The sequence below is a fragment of the Podarcis cretensis genome (assembly GCF_951804945.1).
Source record: "Podarcis cretensis genome assembly, chromosome: 6".
NCBI classification, from domain to species: domain Eukaryota; kingdom Metazoa; phylum Chordata; class Lepidosauria; order Squamata; family Lacertidae; genus Podarcis; species Podarcis cretensis.
In genome coordinates this window covers 26,462,938-26,479,267 of record NC_137175.1, presented here as the reverse complement: position 1 = coordinate 26,479,267, position 16,330 = coordinate 26,462,938, and the positions used below count along the sequence as shown (strand labels likewise).

Sequence of the window (16,330 nt, the reverse complement as noted above, 5' to 3'; positions counted from 1 at the left end):
CCCAGTTCTCCGAGTGCATGTTCTGGAAGTTGGGCAATAGGGGCAGTACAGGATTCCTATTGATGTACCGACCTCCCCGCTGCACCAAGGATTCCCTGCCCGAGCTGCTTCAGGTCGTGGCGGATGTCCTCCTGCAGACACCTAGTTTGGTTGTCCTAGGGGATTTTAACATCCATGCCGACACGACCTTACAAGGGGCCGCTCGGGACTTCGTGGAAAGCATGGCCTCAATGGGGCTGTCCCTGAATAAGTCTGGCCCAACTCATAGCCATGGGCATGCCTTAGACCTGGTGTTCACCTCTATGGATGTTGGTGATCTGACACTAAGTAAAAGCGAAACCAAAGAAGTGCCATGGTCAGATCACTTCCTGGTGCAACTGGACTTCTGCGCGACCCTTCCCCTCTGCAGGGAGGTGGGACCGATTCAGATGGTCCGCCCCGCCACTTAATGGATCCAAATGGTTTCCAGAGAGTGGTAGGGGATGCTTTATCCCATGTTGATGGCCCTTCAGCTGATTCCCTGGTGGCCCACTGGAATCTGGAGTTAACCAGGGCTATTGACTGTTTGGCTCCAAAGCGCCCTCTCCGATTGCATGGAGCCCAGACAGCCCCGTGGTTTTCCACAGATCTGAGGGCAATGAAACAATTGTTGAGACGGCTAGAGTGCCGGTGGCGGATAACCCATTCTGAATCTGACCAGACACGGGTTAGAGCTCAATGTCGAGCCTACCAAGTGGCGATAGCGACGGCGAAGAAGACTTTCTTCACCGCCTCTATTGCATCTGCAGAAAACAGCAGCAGGAGACTTTTTCAGGTGGTTCACAATTTAGCGGAACCACCTGCTCCATCAGGGCCCAGTACGGGCCACATGATCTCGTGCAATGACTTTGCAAAGTTTTTTGCAGATAAAGTCGCTCAGATTCGAGAAGAGGTAGACTCCACCGTGGGAGCAGGGCCGGGGCGGGAGAGTGCTAGAGTCCTGTCTAGTCAAGTTGTGTGGGATCAATTCCAATCTGTTACCCCCAAGGATGTGGACAGGCTGCTTGGACGAGTGAAACCAACCACTTGTCTCCTTGATCCTTGCCCATTCTGGCTTATAAAAGCTAGCCGGGAAGGACTGGGCGATGGGCTTTGTGGGGTGGTGAATGCTTCCCTCCGTGAGGGAGCCTTCCCAGACCCACTGAAAGAGGCGGTTATTAAACCGCTTCTTAAAAAAACATCTTTAGATGCGGCCAGGATAGCCAACTATCGCACAGTCTCAAATCTTCCATTCTTGGGCAAGGTGATTGAGCGAGCGGTTGCTGAACAACTCCAGACACGCCTGGAAGAAGCGGACCATTTGGATCCCTTCCAGTCGGGATTCAGGCCTCATCATGGGACTGAAACTGCCTTGGTCGCACTGGTTGATGATCTCCGGCGGGCTAGGGACAAAGGTGAGAGCTGTTTCCTAGTTCTGCTGGATCTCTCAGCGGCGTTTGATACCATCGACCATAACATCCTTCTGGACCGTCTTGAGGGGCTGGGAGCTGGGGGCACTGTTATACAGTGGTTCCGCTCCTTCCTCCTGGGCCATGTTCAGAAAGTGGTGTGGGGGATGAGTGTTCAGACCCCTGGGCTCTCACTTGTGGGGTGCCTCAGGGTTCTGTCCTCTCCCCCATGCTTTTCAACATCTACATGAAGCCGGTCTTGAAAGACCTACATTGGCTCCCAGTACGTTTCCGAGCACAATTCAAAGTGTTGGTGCTGACCTTTAAAGCCCTAAACGGCCTTGGTCCAGTATATCTGAAGGAGCTTCTCCACCCCCATCGTTCTACCCGGACACTGAGTTCCAACACCGAGGGCCTTCTGGTGGTTCCCTCACTGCGAGAAGCCAAGTTACAGGGAACCAGGCAGAGGGTCTTCTCGGTAGTGGCGCCTTCCCTGTGGAACACCCTCCCACCGGATGTCAAAGAGAACAACAACTACCATGCTTTTAGAAGACATCTGAGACTCAGCTGGTTGGCTCACTTCTCCCTCCACTGAGCTCTGCCATGGCTGGCAGGACAGGACTAGGACACTTGCAGTCTACATTAAAATCTATTCCTGGTCCCTGGAAGTTTTCTTCATTTCCTCTGTCTAACTGAGGGTAGGAAGTCATTTTGTTGTTGTTACACAAATCAGTCGGAAATCCTTCCTGATCTACTGCAAATCCTGATATACTTTTTGCCCACACTTTTTTTTTTTTTAAGACTACGTGCTAGAGCAGGAAAATTAAAGTGATAATTTTTCACAACATGCTAGTTTTATTATTTGGAAGGAGATTTAAAGCAGCAGCAGCAGCCCTTACCCACTCTGTGTCAAGACAACAGCTTGACTTTTAGAGTCACTGCTCTGAGACACATCACCCATCACTCTCACAAATTCATGTGCAGCTTTTTCTTATAGCGAAAGGATTCCTGTGTCAGATGAAGCATGGTGGCCTCAGTAGGACAGTAACTGTGTGTGATCAGAATCTTAAGACCCCTGCTTTCAGACCAAAGGTTTCATCTAGTTCCGTGTCCTCCTTTCCACAGCAACTAGTTATCTGGGCATAAAGACAACAACCTCCAGCATCTGTTGTCTGGGGGCTGTTGCTTCTGGAGGTTCCATTTAGTGTCATGGCTAATAACAGTGATGCTCCCAATGTCCTCCCAACCAGCAGACTAATGAGATCTACACCCACACAGCTTTAGCAATCCTGGGGCTGCAGCTGCTCCAACAACATGTGAACCAGTTGTGAACATTTGCGAACTCCCCCTCTCAAAACTGCAAGCCTGGTAAAAGGGGAAGGGAACCTTCCCCTGAAAGGGTTTATCCTTTTAGGAAAACTGGAATGGTGCTTTCCTCCTTGATTTAGGAAAGTACACTTGAGAAGCCTTCCTTTACTCTTCATCTCAAGGCACATCTCATAAATCAGTGCTTGGCTTTTGGTCAGCTTGCACCGCTCTCTTGATCTGCAATACGCTGCTTTCTTCTTAATTATAAATCATTGCTTCCAAAGAGCATTGGGAGCTATGGAATTGAAAGACACATTATTAATGTAAGAGATTTCCTATTAGTCATGGTTCTATAGGTTTTGCTTCCAGCTAACTGGCAGTGCCCTTCACCACTGAATAACACTTTTGGCCAAAAGCATTATTACCAGGCCCGCCAGTTTCTCTGTTCATGTGAGTGTGGGAACTTGTAAGTTACAGATGATTGTACTCCACAGGGGTGACTGTATCGCACCTGCGCACACACAGTTACATAGGGGAAATAGCCAACTGAGACAACTAAGTCTCAATTTGGGCTTAAACAGAAGGGTGCTTATTTACAGTGCCAAGTGGTGGTTAGAGAGTATAATGGATTTGTGGCTTGAAGTGACAAATGCAGTGTTGGTTGGTTAGAGCAGGTTCATACACAGGCTACCAAAACCCATATTGCCTGGGTCATCAGCTAATTACTACTACTACTACTACTACTACTACTACTATTACAATAGTTTATTTATATGCCGCCCATCTGACTGGGCTGCCCCAGCCACTCTGGGCAGCTTCCAACAATTATAAAACCACAGTAAAACACCAGACATTAAAAACTTCCCTATAAGGGAAGATGTCTTCTAAAAGTCAGATAGTTGTTTATTTCCTTGACATCTGATGGGAGGGTGTTCCACAAGGCAGGCGCCACTACCGAGAAGGCCCTCTGCTTGGTTGCCTGTAACCTCACTTCTCACAGTGAGGGAACTGTCCAAAGGCCCTTGGAGCTACAGTGGTGCCCCGCAAGACGAACGCCTCGCAAGACGGAAAACCCACTAGACGAAAGGGTTTTCCGTTTTGGAGGCGCTTCGCTAAACGAATTTCTCTATGGGGTTGCTTCGCAAGACGAAAAAATCTTGCGAGTTCCCACGGGTTTTGTTCGCTTCCCCCCCCTTTCCTAAGCTGCTAAGCCGCTTATCAGCTGTTCCGCTGATAAGCCGCCTCTCAGCTGATCGCTAAAAGCCGCTAGACCGCTAATAGCGCTAATCCGCTAAGCCGTCAATGGGATTGCTTCGCAAGACGAAAAAACTGCTAGACGAAGAGAATCGCGGAACGGATTAATTTCGTCTTGCGAGGCACCACTGTAGATCTCAGTGTCTGGGCTGAATGATGGCGGTGGAGACATTCCTTCAGGTATACATGGCTGAAGACATTTAGAGCAGGGGTCAGCAAACTTTTTCAGCAGGGGGTCAGTCCACTGTCCCTCAGACCTTGGGGGGGGGGCGGACTATATTTTGAAGGAAAAAAAAGATGAACGAATTCCTATGCCCCACAGAGATGCATTTTGAATAAAAGCACACATTCTACTCATGTAAAAACACCAGGCAGGCACCACAAATAACCCAGAGGTGCATTTTAAATAAAAGGACACATTCTACTCATGTAAAAACACACTGATTCCAAGACCATCCACGGGCCGGATTTAGAAGGCAATTGGGCCGGATTTGGCCCCCGGGCCTTAGTTTGCCTATCCATGGTTTAGGGCATCAAAGGAGTGGTTGAATAACTGAACTGTTTCAGAAATGCAAAAGAAGGCAGTTGGTACAGTGTCCCTGGCAATGATAACATGTCAGAATTTAGGTAGGGGAACTACATCTCCTACCCATCCACAGTGTCCAAAACTGCCACTATGTGAAAATCTTAAGGAAAGCAATTCTAACCTTTTGTTGTCCTTATCACATGCAGACAACATATGATGAACCTGAGAAAGGCATGCAGTTGAGTGAAGGTTTTTAAGGGAGTAAATATGAGGGAGTGGTTTAAAACACAGAAGGTAGGTGGGGGTTGAGAGGTCAGACTTTTTGTATTACTTACAAACACTCTGGGAAATGAGATCCTCGGTCACTGAGATTTCTGCAGAGCATGCATGTAATTCCATTGGTGTAGGAAGGGCAAGCTATGTCAAGTATGCATTCACACAAACCATGATGAGGTGGGTGTAAAGTAGCTGTGCTACACAGCACACAGACTTCCTGATATATTTCTGCAGCAGCAGCTTTTGCTGCTCGTTGATTCTCCTTGGAACCAAGATTGCAGGAGCTGTGCTGCCATGTTTGTTTGTTTATATATAAGGAAGATTTAAGGCTAGTTTGGTGTGTCCAGTTTAACCAGATGGACACAAATTTTCAACATGGGGAGGAGCAAGAGCAGGAGTAGGGAATCTGATGCATCTAATGTAGATGTGGCAGCTATTTTTGTCATCCAAGGAAGCTCAGATTAGCTGCTGATAGCTACGAAGGAACATCCCACTCTGGAAGGTGATAAATTTGCCAGGGTCCTGATGCCATCTAGAAGTCCACTGATGAAGCTGGAGAGAACCTTCCAAACAAAGACACCACAAGGTCATTCCTCTCCACTTTCATCTTCAGTTGGATTGTTGGTGTTCTCAGCTGAGATGACCAGATGCTGCATTTCTGAATGAGCCATTTAGAAAAGTTTTGTGTTTCGCATGTGACTTGGCTTGATTGAATGAGTCATCTGGGTAGAGGGATATCTGGGCATAGGAACCTTCTTTATACTGAGTCAGACCATTGGCCGATCTAGCTCAGTTTTAACTAAACTGACTGGTGTCAAACAGGAGTCTTTTCCAGGCTTCCTGGGAGATTGCGGTGGAGGAATAGGTGTTTGTAAATATTTTGATCTACAGTATTTTAATTTTAAATTGTATGCTTTTTCCTTCTATAAGAAATCAGGTTCCTTTGATACAACAAAAAATATAGTAGACAATGAATATAGTAATGTAAAGGACGCGGGTGGCGCTGTGGTCTAAACCAGTGAGCTTAGGACTTGCCGATCAGAAGGTCGGTGGTTCGAATCCCTGCAACGGGGTGAGCTCCCATTGCTCGATCCGAGCTCCTGCCAACCTAGCAGTTCGAAAGCACGTCAAAGTGCAAGCAGATAAATAGGTACCGCTCCGACGGGAAGGTAAACGGTGTTTCTGTGACCTGCTCTGGTTCGCCAGAAGTCATGCTGGCCACATGACCCAGAAAAACTGTCTGTGGACAAATGTCGGCTCCCTCAGCTAGTGAAGAAGGAGGAGGAGGAGGAGGAGTTTGGACTTGATATCCTACTTTATCACTACCCTAAGGAGTCTCAAAGCAGCTAACAATCTCCTTTTCCCTTCCTCCCCCATAACAAACACTCCATGAGGTGAGAGAGGCTGAGTGACTTCAAAGAAGTGTGACTAGCCCAAGGGCATCCAGCAGTTGCATGTGGAGGAGCGGGGAATCGAACCTGGTTCACCAGATTACAAGTCCACCGCTCTTAACCACTACACCACACGCCGCAACCCCAGAGTCATTCACGACTGGACTTTACTGTCAGGGTTCCTTTACCTTTACCTTTTATAGTAATGTATAACAATGACCAAGAACCTTCAGCATCCAAAGCTGTGACCCTTGGCTTGAGCATCTCGCACTTTCTGTCCTTCATGGTTAAAAGGACCCATTGATGGTCTCTTCTCCAGAGCTGCCTCAAATCCTGGACAGAGGGAGCCATTCTGGGTTGGCAGCAGCGATGCTTTGTTTTTCCGCAGAAAGTGTTCTATTTTGTAAGTACTTCAGCCCCAGTGAATGGATGCCAGTTGCGAATGCAGTTGTAAGGAGCTTGGCGGCTTCAAGGGTTTTAGCTTCAGTGACTAAATACAAGCAAAATAAATACACTAGATTAGTTCCATTGCTAGGATAGGTGCCTTCCAAATATTGCTGGCCTATGACTCCCATCATCCCTGACCATTGGGGCTGCTGGGAGTTGGAGGGTACCATGATAGGTACACTTGCTCTAGGGCATCATAATTCCCCCCCAGAAAACCCACACCACTGGTTGGCAGTTTCTCCTCCTTGTTAACTTTCCCCAATACACCACAGAGTCCAATTCATATATTTTAACTGGAACTCCATGGTTTCACTTCCATTACTTCTGAATCTAAACCAGTTCCCCTAACATTTAGATAAATTGTTGTATGGGATGATTGCTTAAGAAGCAGCAAAGTCAGTGTGCTAGCATCTTGCAAAGTGCAGGACTGCTTTGGACATATGATCAGACCCTCTTATGCGATTCTTTTGTTTGGATGTTCCAAGATGCAGCCACAGGGAAGTGGCAGTCATGTTATTATGTAACTTATGAATGGCTTCTATAAATCAAGACTTAAAGCTGACTAGTAGCTTGTAGGTTTCCTTCAGAATGGGGGGAGATTGTTTATCCAACCCCCGATTCAACTTATTTACACTTTCTGCAGGCATCAGAATGATCCTTTGAATAGCCCTTCAGTGCGATGTTAGAGAGGACATCGTACTTTTTATATTTTTTTTTCTAAGTTGACAGCCACAAGGAAGCTCAAAACAGGTGTTAATAGCATTTGGACACTTGCCCTTGGTATTTGGCGTGGGCTGTTAAGAGCAAGCCAATTACTTAGCCCAGGGATTACAGGGACTTTGATTTCCATTGCCCAGGGCAGGACAGACTGGTTCCAAAACACCTGCTTATAGGTATTGCATGGCATTTTACAAAAGGTTCTGGCACTGATGGGAGGAGGCTGTGTGCCAGCCAGCCTTACGCTGGTGCTCAGCAATGCAACCGACAACCTTGAAAGACATTCAGAGGCTTCTTAACTGAAGAAGCTGGGAGGGTCAATCAAATACCATCATCTGCAAGTTCAAGACAAAATGGTCATCTTATGGGAATGTTCTGGCTCTGGTTGCAAGCAGGGGATTGAATCAGGTGGCCTACAAGGCCCCGTCCAAATTTGATTTTACACTTAAAGGGTAAGACCAGATTAACATCATTCTGTATCCTGAGGGATGGTTCTGTAGCAGAATTCTAAACACTTGCCAGATTCTAATTCCCAGGAGTCCTTGGGGTAAGTTACGGCAATTAAAGTGGCAAAAACTTAATTGAGCTTTATAGTGTGGACAAGGCTATGCGGTAGCTGTTACTTCCACCTTACCTTTTGGAGCTGTCTGTTATTTCTCCCCTGCCTCCACCAATCTTTACTTCCAGATCCCCTTCCTTCCTTCCCTCCCTCCCATCTTTTACTGTCTTACCTTGGTGCTGCTTTAAAAGTCAAAATCATGAATGGATTTCACCTGGCCGAGGCGTGTGCACGGTCAAATAATTGGTTAATGGCATGTTTAAAATGTGTACTTTAACCAGGCTTTTCAAATCAGAGCTGCTTCTTCTAAAAAGGGTATTATGTGCTGATGGCATTTCTGTTGACCGTCTCTGGGCATTTTGGCAGTGTATGGTTTTTGAAAATACTGTTTTCTGAACAATAAATGATTAGGTGTTCAGTGGCCATGTTTACTTGCTTAGACACAAATGTCATTTGTATTGAAGCTGTAGTCTTCTGATCAACATTTTCAGGGAAGAAATGTTAATGGGCTGGGAGAAAGCTGTCTGCTTGATTGACTTCCTTCTCCTTGTCCATTTCTGTCCCATCACCTTCCATCATCCAGATTATTTTTACTGGTAGCCAATTCAGTCCTCCTCCACTTGACTGCCTGTAACCCAGAGGAAATGTTTGCTGTTTGTCTTTATCATCTAATCATACCCATTGTTAGGGTCACAATTTGTTTGGGGCAGGGGGAGTACTAATGATGCTTGTGAGGGGTGTTAAGGACAGTCGCTCCAAGTGCAACCTAATTTATAGCCCCAAACAGTTATTTGTTGTTTAAAATAATTGAACATAGCTTAAACATGTTTTCTTTTCAGAAAACATGCAGCATGATCTATGCTCATGCAGAGCTCATCCCCAGTTTGCAAAAGTTCCCCAGTTTGAATCCCCAGCTTCTTTAGATAGGTCTGGGAGAGGTTGCTGTCTCAAGCCGTGGAAAACTGTTGCCAGTCAGTACAGTGGTACCTCAGGTTACATACTCTTCAGGTTACATACGCTTCAGGTTACAGAATCCGCTAACCCAGAAATAGTGCTTCAGGTTAAGAACTTTGCTTCAGGATGAGAACAGAAATCATGCTCTAGTGGCGCGGCGGCAGCAGGAGGCCCCATTAGCTGAAGTGGTGCTTCAGGTTAAGAACAGTTTCAGGTTAAGTACGGACCTCCGGAACGAATTAAGTACTTAACCTGAGGTACCACTGTATAGATATTACTTAGCTACATGGCCTGACTTATCCTGTGTTCATTTCTAGAACCAAATCCCACATATTTAAATGAGCTAGCAGACTTGCAGAGCAAACCTATACATATCACCTCAGAAATAAGTCCTATTGACTTCCATGGGACTTAGTACCAGTTAAACCAGTATTGGACTGCTGCCTTAGATATGTTTTTCTTTGAGGTGGTAGATGAAAAGTCATAGACTGGCTTGCTTTGAGGCTTCTCTGGCTAGTAGGTTGGGCAGAATTGTATCTTTGCACTCTGCCATTGGCTTTTATGCCAGAGGCTTAACATAACATATATAAGGAAGTGAATACTCCAGCTGGGCAGAGAGGGAATTTGTGACACCTGACTCTGACCAGTTGCAACGGATCAGGATGAGCAAAAAAGCTCTGCCACTGCCGACCTGACTTGCTGTAGAGCACTAGGTGGTAAAAAGCATCTATATGAGCAGCAAGGCCTTGGGATTTCACCACCATTCTCAGTAATACACAAGCAAATGTTAATTGTTCGTTTAAGTGTTTTAATTGCTATGCTTTTTAACAAGCTTATTTTATTGTGAAGTTTAATTAGGTCTGCTTTTAATGTTTTGATGAAATTGTTTCATTTGATTTTTAATTACATATGGATATTATAACTGGCAAACTAGTTAGAAATCATTTTGCCCCTAAGTATATGAATTAATATATAAATATAATACATATAGCATACAGTATATAAATTAATAACAATAGCAATTATAATTCCATTCCTCTTTCCTACCAGCTTATAGCAGTTACTGCCTGCAGGGATCAATTTCCTTATAAAGAATATTGTTTTTAAACTTTTATATCTATACTTCCAGGCCCAATTTTGACATCATGTGGGCCTCGATATAAGCTATTATCTGCAGGTTGCCCCATGAGGCAGCGGGATGAGGCATCCTCCTCAGGCAACTGAACCCCAAGAGGCGGTACCCCTACAGCCATCCTGTCCTCCACTGGCGGCAGTGATATCTCACTGAAATCTCATGAGATCTGGTGAGATCTCTCTGGGAGCTGGCACCATTGCTGCCGCACAAGCCAGGTAAGAGACTGAAGGGAGGCAGCCTTTCCCCATTTCACCCCAGGTGGCAAAACAGGATGTGTGATCGGTGCTGCAGAGTGCAGTAATCAGATGGGAGTATAAGGGGTTAGATGATCTAACCCCTTAGGCCACCTGGTACCTAATGCAGATCATTCAGCTGTGGTGTAATATCATGGCAATATTCTGCCCTGCTGAGTAGTTGAGCCACTCAATTTTTGCATTAGCCACAGCTTTCTGATCAGTTTCAAGTGAAGCAAGAACTTCTGGTAACCCTAGGAGGAACCCCCCCCCCCAAAAAAAAATTCCTTCTAGTAGCACCATAGAGACCAACTAAGTTTGTTATTGGTATGAGCTTTTGTGTGCATGCACACTTCTTCAGATACACAGGAGGAAGTTAAGCTTTGTAAATATATACCAAATTTCTTTATGCATCTTGTTTTACAAGCTCTCCTGCCTTGCTCCAGTTGGGAGCAATATCCGACTGGAGTATTGTTAATCTTGATTTATTGTACCTCAGCATGCATATGCAGCCTTATAGACCTGTTGGTTAGCATCCGTCTGTCTTGAGAAACAATGGAGTACACCACCTGTGGGGTGGGGTGAAGCCAAACCACCGGGTCAGCAGCACTGAAGTGACCGCCCTGGAGCTCAAGCCTGGGCAGTGTGTATGGAGATCCTGGGCTGCCCAGATAAGACCCCCCCCCCCCTTGGCCTCACTGATGTGGTTCAAAGGAAAGCAGAGCAATACGTTTGGCACCAGCTGGGCTGCAGGAGTTGCAGGCAGGAGGCATACGAGGTGCTATCAGAGGCGGAGCAAGCGGATGTGGTCTGCTCCGGGTGTCATCCCTGAGGGGGTGTGACATCGCCCCTGCCCCGCCAACACTCGCCCCCTGGCTAGCTCTGCTCCCTGAGTGCACGCCGCTCAAGATGCTAGAGCAGCTAGCTCCACCTCTGGACACTATCCAGCCGTCTTAGAGACTCTACTTTGGATTTGTATAAGGTTTACTCCATTGGTCCTGTTAGCTAGGGATGATGGGAGTTGTAGTCCTAAAACATCTGGAGGGCCGAGATTGCCTATGCCTGCCTTAGCCTTTTATTCTCCTGAAGACTGTTAGGATATAGTTCCGTTCCACCTTTAGAACAGATGTGTGGATTGTTGTATGTCACATGTCTGTTTACGTCCGTTGTATATTGCTTTTGCTATACTTCTGTTTGCTTGGACACAAAGGGAAACAGACATATTTTTCCTTTGTTCCTGATGCTGAATAGGTAAAGGTAAAGAGACCCCTGACCATTAGGTCCAGTCGTGACCAACTCCGGGGTTGCGGCGCTCATCTCGCTTCATTGGCCGAGGGAGCCGGCGTACAGCTTCCAGGTCATGTGGCCAGCATGACTAAGCCGCTTCTCGCGAACCAGAGCAGTGCACGGAAATGCCGTTTACCTTCCCGCCGGAGTGGTACTTATTTACTTGCACTTTGACGTGCTTTCGAACTGCTAGGTTGGCAGGAGCAGGGACCGAGCAACGGGAGCTCACCCGGGGATTCAAACCGCCGACCTTCTGATCGGCAAGTCCTAGGCTCTGTGGTATAACCCACAGAATAAATGTCTGTAAATCTGCTTACACATGTCTCTGTCCGCCACTTCCGTTGTGAAAAGTTATTCACTCTGCTGATTAGAGCGTGCTCAGTCTCTGAAGGCTTCTGAGGCTCGAGTCACTGATTGATGCTGTTCCGAGAACCAGAGTTTGCTTGGCTGCCGGCCAGTAGCTGGAGCCAGCTGGGGGTCTGCCAAATGCCCCGTCTCCCCGGATGCATCCCAACAAAGACATCCCACAAGATTGCGGAGGTTTAGGATCTGAGTTTTCCTTCTCCTAGATAGACTACCTTCCCAGGTTGATGAGCCCCATCTGTCCCTTACTTGCCTCTACAGCACATGCAGAAACCACCTTCTTGACTGTTGCACCCACTATTGGCGTCGTCCGTTCAGTCCTCTGCAGTCTTTCTTCACAGGCAGGGGAAGACTCTTGACTCATTGAGGGTTTGAGACCCATCGGCTACCCTCACCTGGTTTAGCCAGCCAGTTGAATCCTGGCTTGTGGTTGCTGTCACATGCCGACATTTTCTAGGAGCCACAGGTGAGAACTGAGTGCAGGGTGGGGACCCAAGGTGGACAAACTCCCCCAGAAGGAGCATGACGTGTTCCCCACCAGAGTAAAAATAAAGCTTCAATAACAATCAGACAACAAAAGGGATGGAGGAAGACAGGGACTAAATATGCACAAAATGTAGTTGTAGACTCTTAATTGTAGAGTTGAAAGGAACCATGAGGGTCATCTAGTCCAATGCCCTGCAGTGCAGGAACCTTTTGCTTAATGTGGGGTTTGAACCCACAATCCTGAGATTGAGCCTTGTTCTATAGCAACTGAGCTATCCCAGTAAATCCTCTGCATATGGAACTGAACCCTAAGTTGGAGAAAAGTGCTTTCAAAGTGGAGGGGGGAGTTATGAGTAGAAGTGATGGATGGAAAGATCCCTCACTTGTTTCCACGAGGGTGACGTTTACAGGACAAGGATATATATATATATATATATATATATATATATATATATATATATGGCAGGGGGAAGGGCACATTAGGGCAGTGGTACCCAAAGTGGATGGTACAACCTCCTGGGTAAAGTTGGGATGACCATGGGGGTCGCTAAGAGGCAAGGGGTCAGTGGGGCATGGGTGTGTGTGCTGAAAGTGTACTTGACTATCAGACTTTGAAAAGCTGGTATTCCCGGCTCAAGTTCATAAATTTTGTTGAATTAATTAAACTAAATAGTTTCTACTGTAATTGAATTTTGATTAATTTGCAATCAATTGTTGCTGCTTTAAATTTCATTGTACTACTATCTTCCTTAGTGGGTCATGCAAACTGCTGTTCTGAATAATGCTTTTTAAAAAACAAACAAACAAACAAACAAACATTTTTATTAAAGATTTCTTGGTTTACAAAAGTATGTGCAATGTCTTTTTTCCCCCAAGTTATATTTTCTACAGATCAGTTTCATTTGTTGAGACATTAGTGTTACATGAGGAAGAAAAGGGGGGAAGAGGTGGAGAGCTGAATAATTCTTTTTATAGGGAAGGGGGCATTGGGGATGAGTTTATGGAACGAAGGGGGCTGTGGCTTTAAAAGTTTGGGAACCTCTCCATTAGTACAATCCGTATCTCCACACATTGCAGGGAGGGATATATAATGAAAGAAGAAAAATAAAAAACAAGTGTCACATTTGAGAGTGCAGGTTCTAGTGCGGAGGATACCAGGGCTATCCCCCCCCCCCTGCACTTGCATGTTACCCAGAGCTGTGCATTGAAATCTCGTGAGCTGAGGTTAGATGTTAGCAGACAACTGCCCTGTCCTTTCGCTGCTGTTTCCCTGCCACCTTCCTTTTCAGCTTCTGGTTCATGGATGAGGTTTTTGTTGTTGTTGCTGCAAGCCCTGTAAGCCTGCCTTACCGTAAAATGGCCTCACGTCCACCCACCCACCGCCCCCACCTCTCTCTCATTCACTTTGCCCTTTGAGGTCAATATTATTCTTCCTTCCACACTTCTTCTGGTTGCGCTTCATAGCTTGCAGGATGTTCTCGGCACATCTCAAGAAGCGGAAGTGCTGAGCTCATGGAAACAGATCTGAGCTTGTAGAGAGGAGAAACACACTCTCCTGGGGGGGGGGGAGCGAACGAGCGCAGATGCAATGCTTTGTGAACTACAGTGGCCTCTGCTGCTTCACAGGTAAGTGAACATTGTGCCTGTGCTATAATTAGACTGACCAGTTTGTGCAAAAACTGAAACCGGCAACTGTATTTCTCTCTCTCTCTCTCTCTCTCGATTTTGGAAAGGAAACTAGGTCATTTCTGAAAATGGGCAGCCTGAGCGGCAGAACAGAGGTATGCACTGGGTTTCTGAACCGTGTCATGTGCTAATTAATGACTTGGGCCAAAGTCAGAACGCAACTAGCCGGTTGCCCTTCACTGGAGTTTTGCATGCAGGTGATTCTTTCAGATCCTTATTGCTGCTCTTAGTGGCAACTGCTGTATTTAGTCCATAGAAGGAATCAAACATGATGTGGGAGAACTGTGCTCGGATCCACACAGTGCTGTGTTTGAAAGCAGAAGGAAAACTTTACGATGGGATTGGGGGCGCCTACCTTTAGGCAGTGTGAGGTGAGCACATCTGGCAGTTGATTTGGTGTGTCATGAAAGGAGTGCAAATTGTTTGTATCCTGTTTTTAGCAAGGGAGGGTGATCTCTTTGGGCAAACGGGGCCCAGCTTCGTCAACCTCAGTCAGCCCTTAGCCAGTCTCCACTTAACCTGCCTTCTTACTAACAACTACAGTGGTACCTCGGGTTAAGAACTTAATTCGTTCCGGAGGTCTGTTCTTAACCTGAAACTGTTCTTAACCTGAAGCACCATTTTAGCTAATGGGGCCTCCCACTGCCGCCGCACCACTGGAGCACGATTTCTGTTCTCATCCTGAAGCAAAGTTCTTAACCTGAAGCACTGTTTCTGGGTTAGCGGAGTTTGTAACCTGAAGCATATGTAACCTGAAGCATATGTAACCTGAGGTACCACTGTACTTGTCAACTTCCTCCTCCTTAGTGTCATCTGCCCAAAGGAAGATGGGGACAAAACTATAATGAGTTGGCCTACTGTTGTCCATCCTGCCTAATGGGCTCCAGCCACCACTGCTGCCAAGTCACAAAAGTTGGGGGTCATAAAGCGCCATGCCACCATTTTGTGACTTGCTCCCTTACCACCTGCCACCATTTTGTGACTGGTGGACCTCCTTAATTTTCAGGGTAGTCCCTGGGTGTAGAAACTTTGAACAACCTGGGAACTAGCTGCAGGGTCTCCAAATTTCCTCTCCTCTGGTGCACAGCTTCTCTTTCTCTGTTTCCTGTGGATTGCTAACTGCAGTTTGTCACTTTGGATAGCAAACTACAGTTAACATTGAACAGGTAATGGAGAGGAAAGCTCTGTGCAAAGGGGAGTCCATGGTGCATTTGCAAGAGGCTCTTTAGAACTGAGCTGAAAAGGCAGAACTTTGAGGATGAGAAAAGAAACACTGGAAATGCGGAGCAATGGTTGCAGGCTACTTATTTAAATTAGCAGGTGCAATTATGTACTGTGAAATGCAATTAGTGTGAAGAGTGGGGAATATACACAAGCCATAAGTAGTCATGTTGGTCTCTCGGAGAGCGAAAAAGCCATTCCCACAACTGTAGCAGTAATGCCTTTTATTAGGATTGACTAAAATGTAACAAGTCGTGAACAAGCTTGAGGTCCTCAGGAACTTATCTCTCCTCCCCTCCCCCCCACTCCCTTGTTGTTATGTGTAATATCCAGCATTGAAGCCTCCAAAGATTGCACAATGTTAATTGCACAATGTTAATTTGTATTCACTTTCCTTAGTGCAAGGGGGGACGGGGGGGGGGTTGGTGGAGGGCAAAATAATTATGAATATATTGCCTTCAACAGGAAAAGGCACATTTTCCAGGTGACCAGTTTGCCAAGCATTCACCCAGATTTGTCTGCGGGGAGCTTTAATGTTTATTGAGCAATTAATTCTGATTTATTTGCGGAAGGTTAGACAATATTGCACCAAACACATGTTAACCCAATACGTTTCTGTGCATTTTCCTGTCGTTTTTCTTAAAACATGGTGTGCGTGTGCAAGCGGGTTTATCGCACAAGAGCTCCAAATCACCTTTTAGTTGTACAACCTCAATTTGGTGGTATGTGATTAAATCCCACCTGAAAAACGTAGCAACCTGGATACACTTCTAGTAGTATTTCAATTGTATGTGTGTGACAGTGGTAAGGATCAGTCTAGGACCTAGGATACCAGGATTAAAATCCCACTCAAATCATGAAGTCAACTGGGTGACCTTGAGCCAGTCACTCTCCCTTAGCCTGACCCACTTCACAAGGTTGTTGTTGATGAGGGGTGGAATGGAGAAGAGGAGAAGCAGATACCAAACCTTTAGGTTCTTGGAGGCAAGGTAGGATATAAATGTAATACAGTAGGCCTGCCACTTCTGGGGGGTCTGTGCACAAAGGCAAAAGCTTGCAA

General features: G+C 46.2%; 1 protein-coding gene across 2 annotated transcripts in view; it reads left to right on the top strand.

The window, feature by feature from the left end:
• Nucleotides 1–16,330, top strand: part of PPP1R16B (protein phosphatase 1 regulatory subunit 16B) — a 109,930-nt gene that overhangs the window by 20,537 nt on the left and 73,063 nt on the right. Inside the window, exon 1 of one of the 2 annotated variants that reach the window (XM_079979377.1) lies at nt 13,971–13,989. The exons of the other annotated variant lie outside the window; for it this stretch is intronic. The gene's annotated coding sequence lies outside the window, so the exon portion shown is untranslated. Of the gene's footprint in view, nt 1–13,970; nt 13,990–16,330 lie in introns of those variants that run through there. 2 annotated transcript variants of the gene reach the window in all.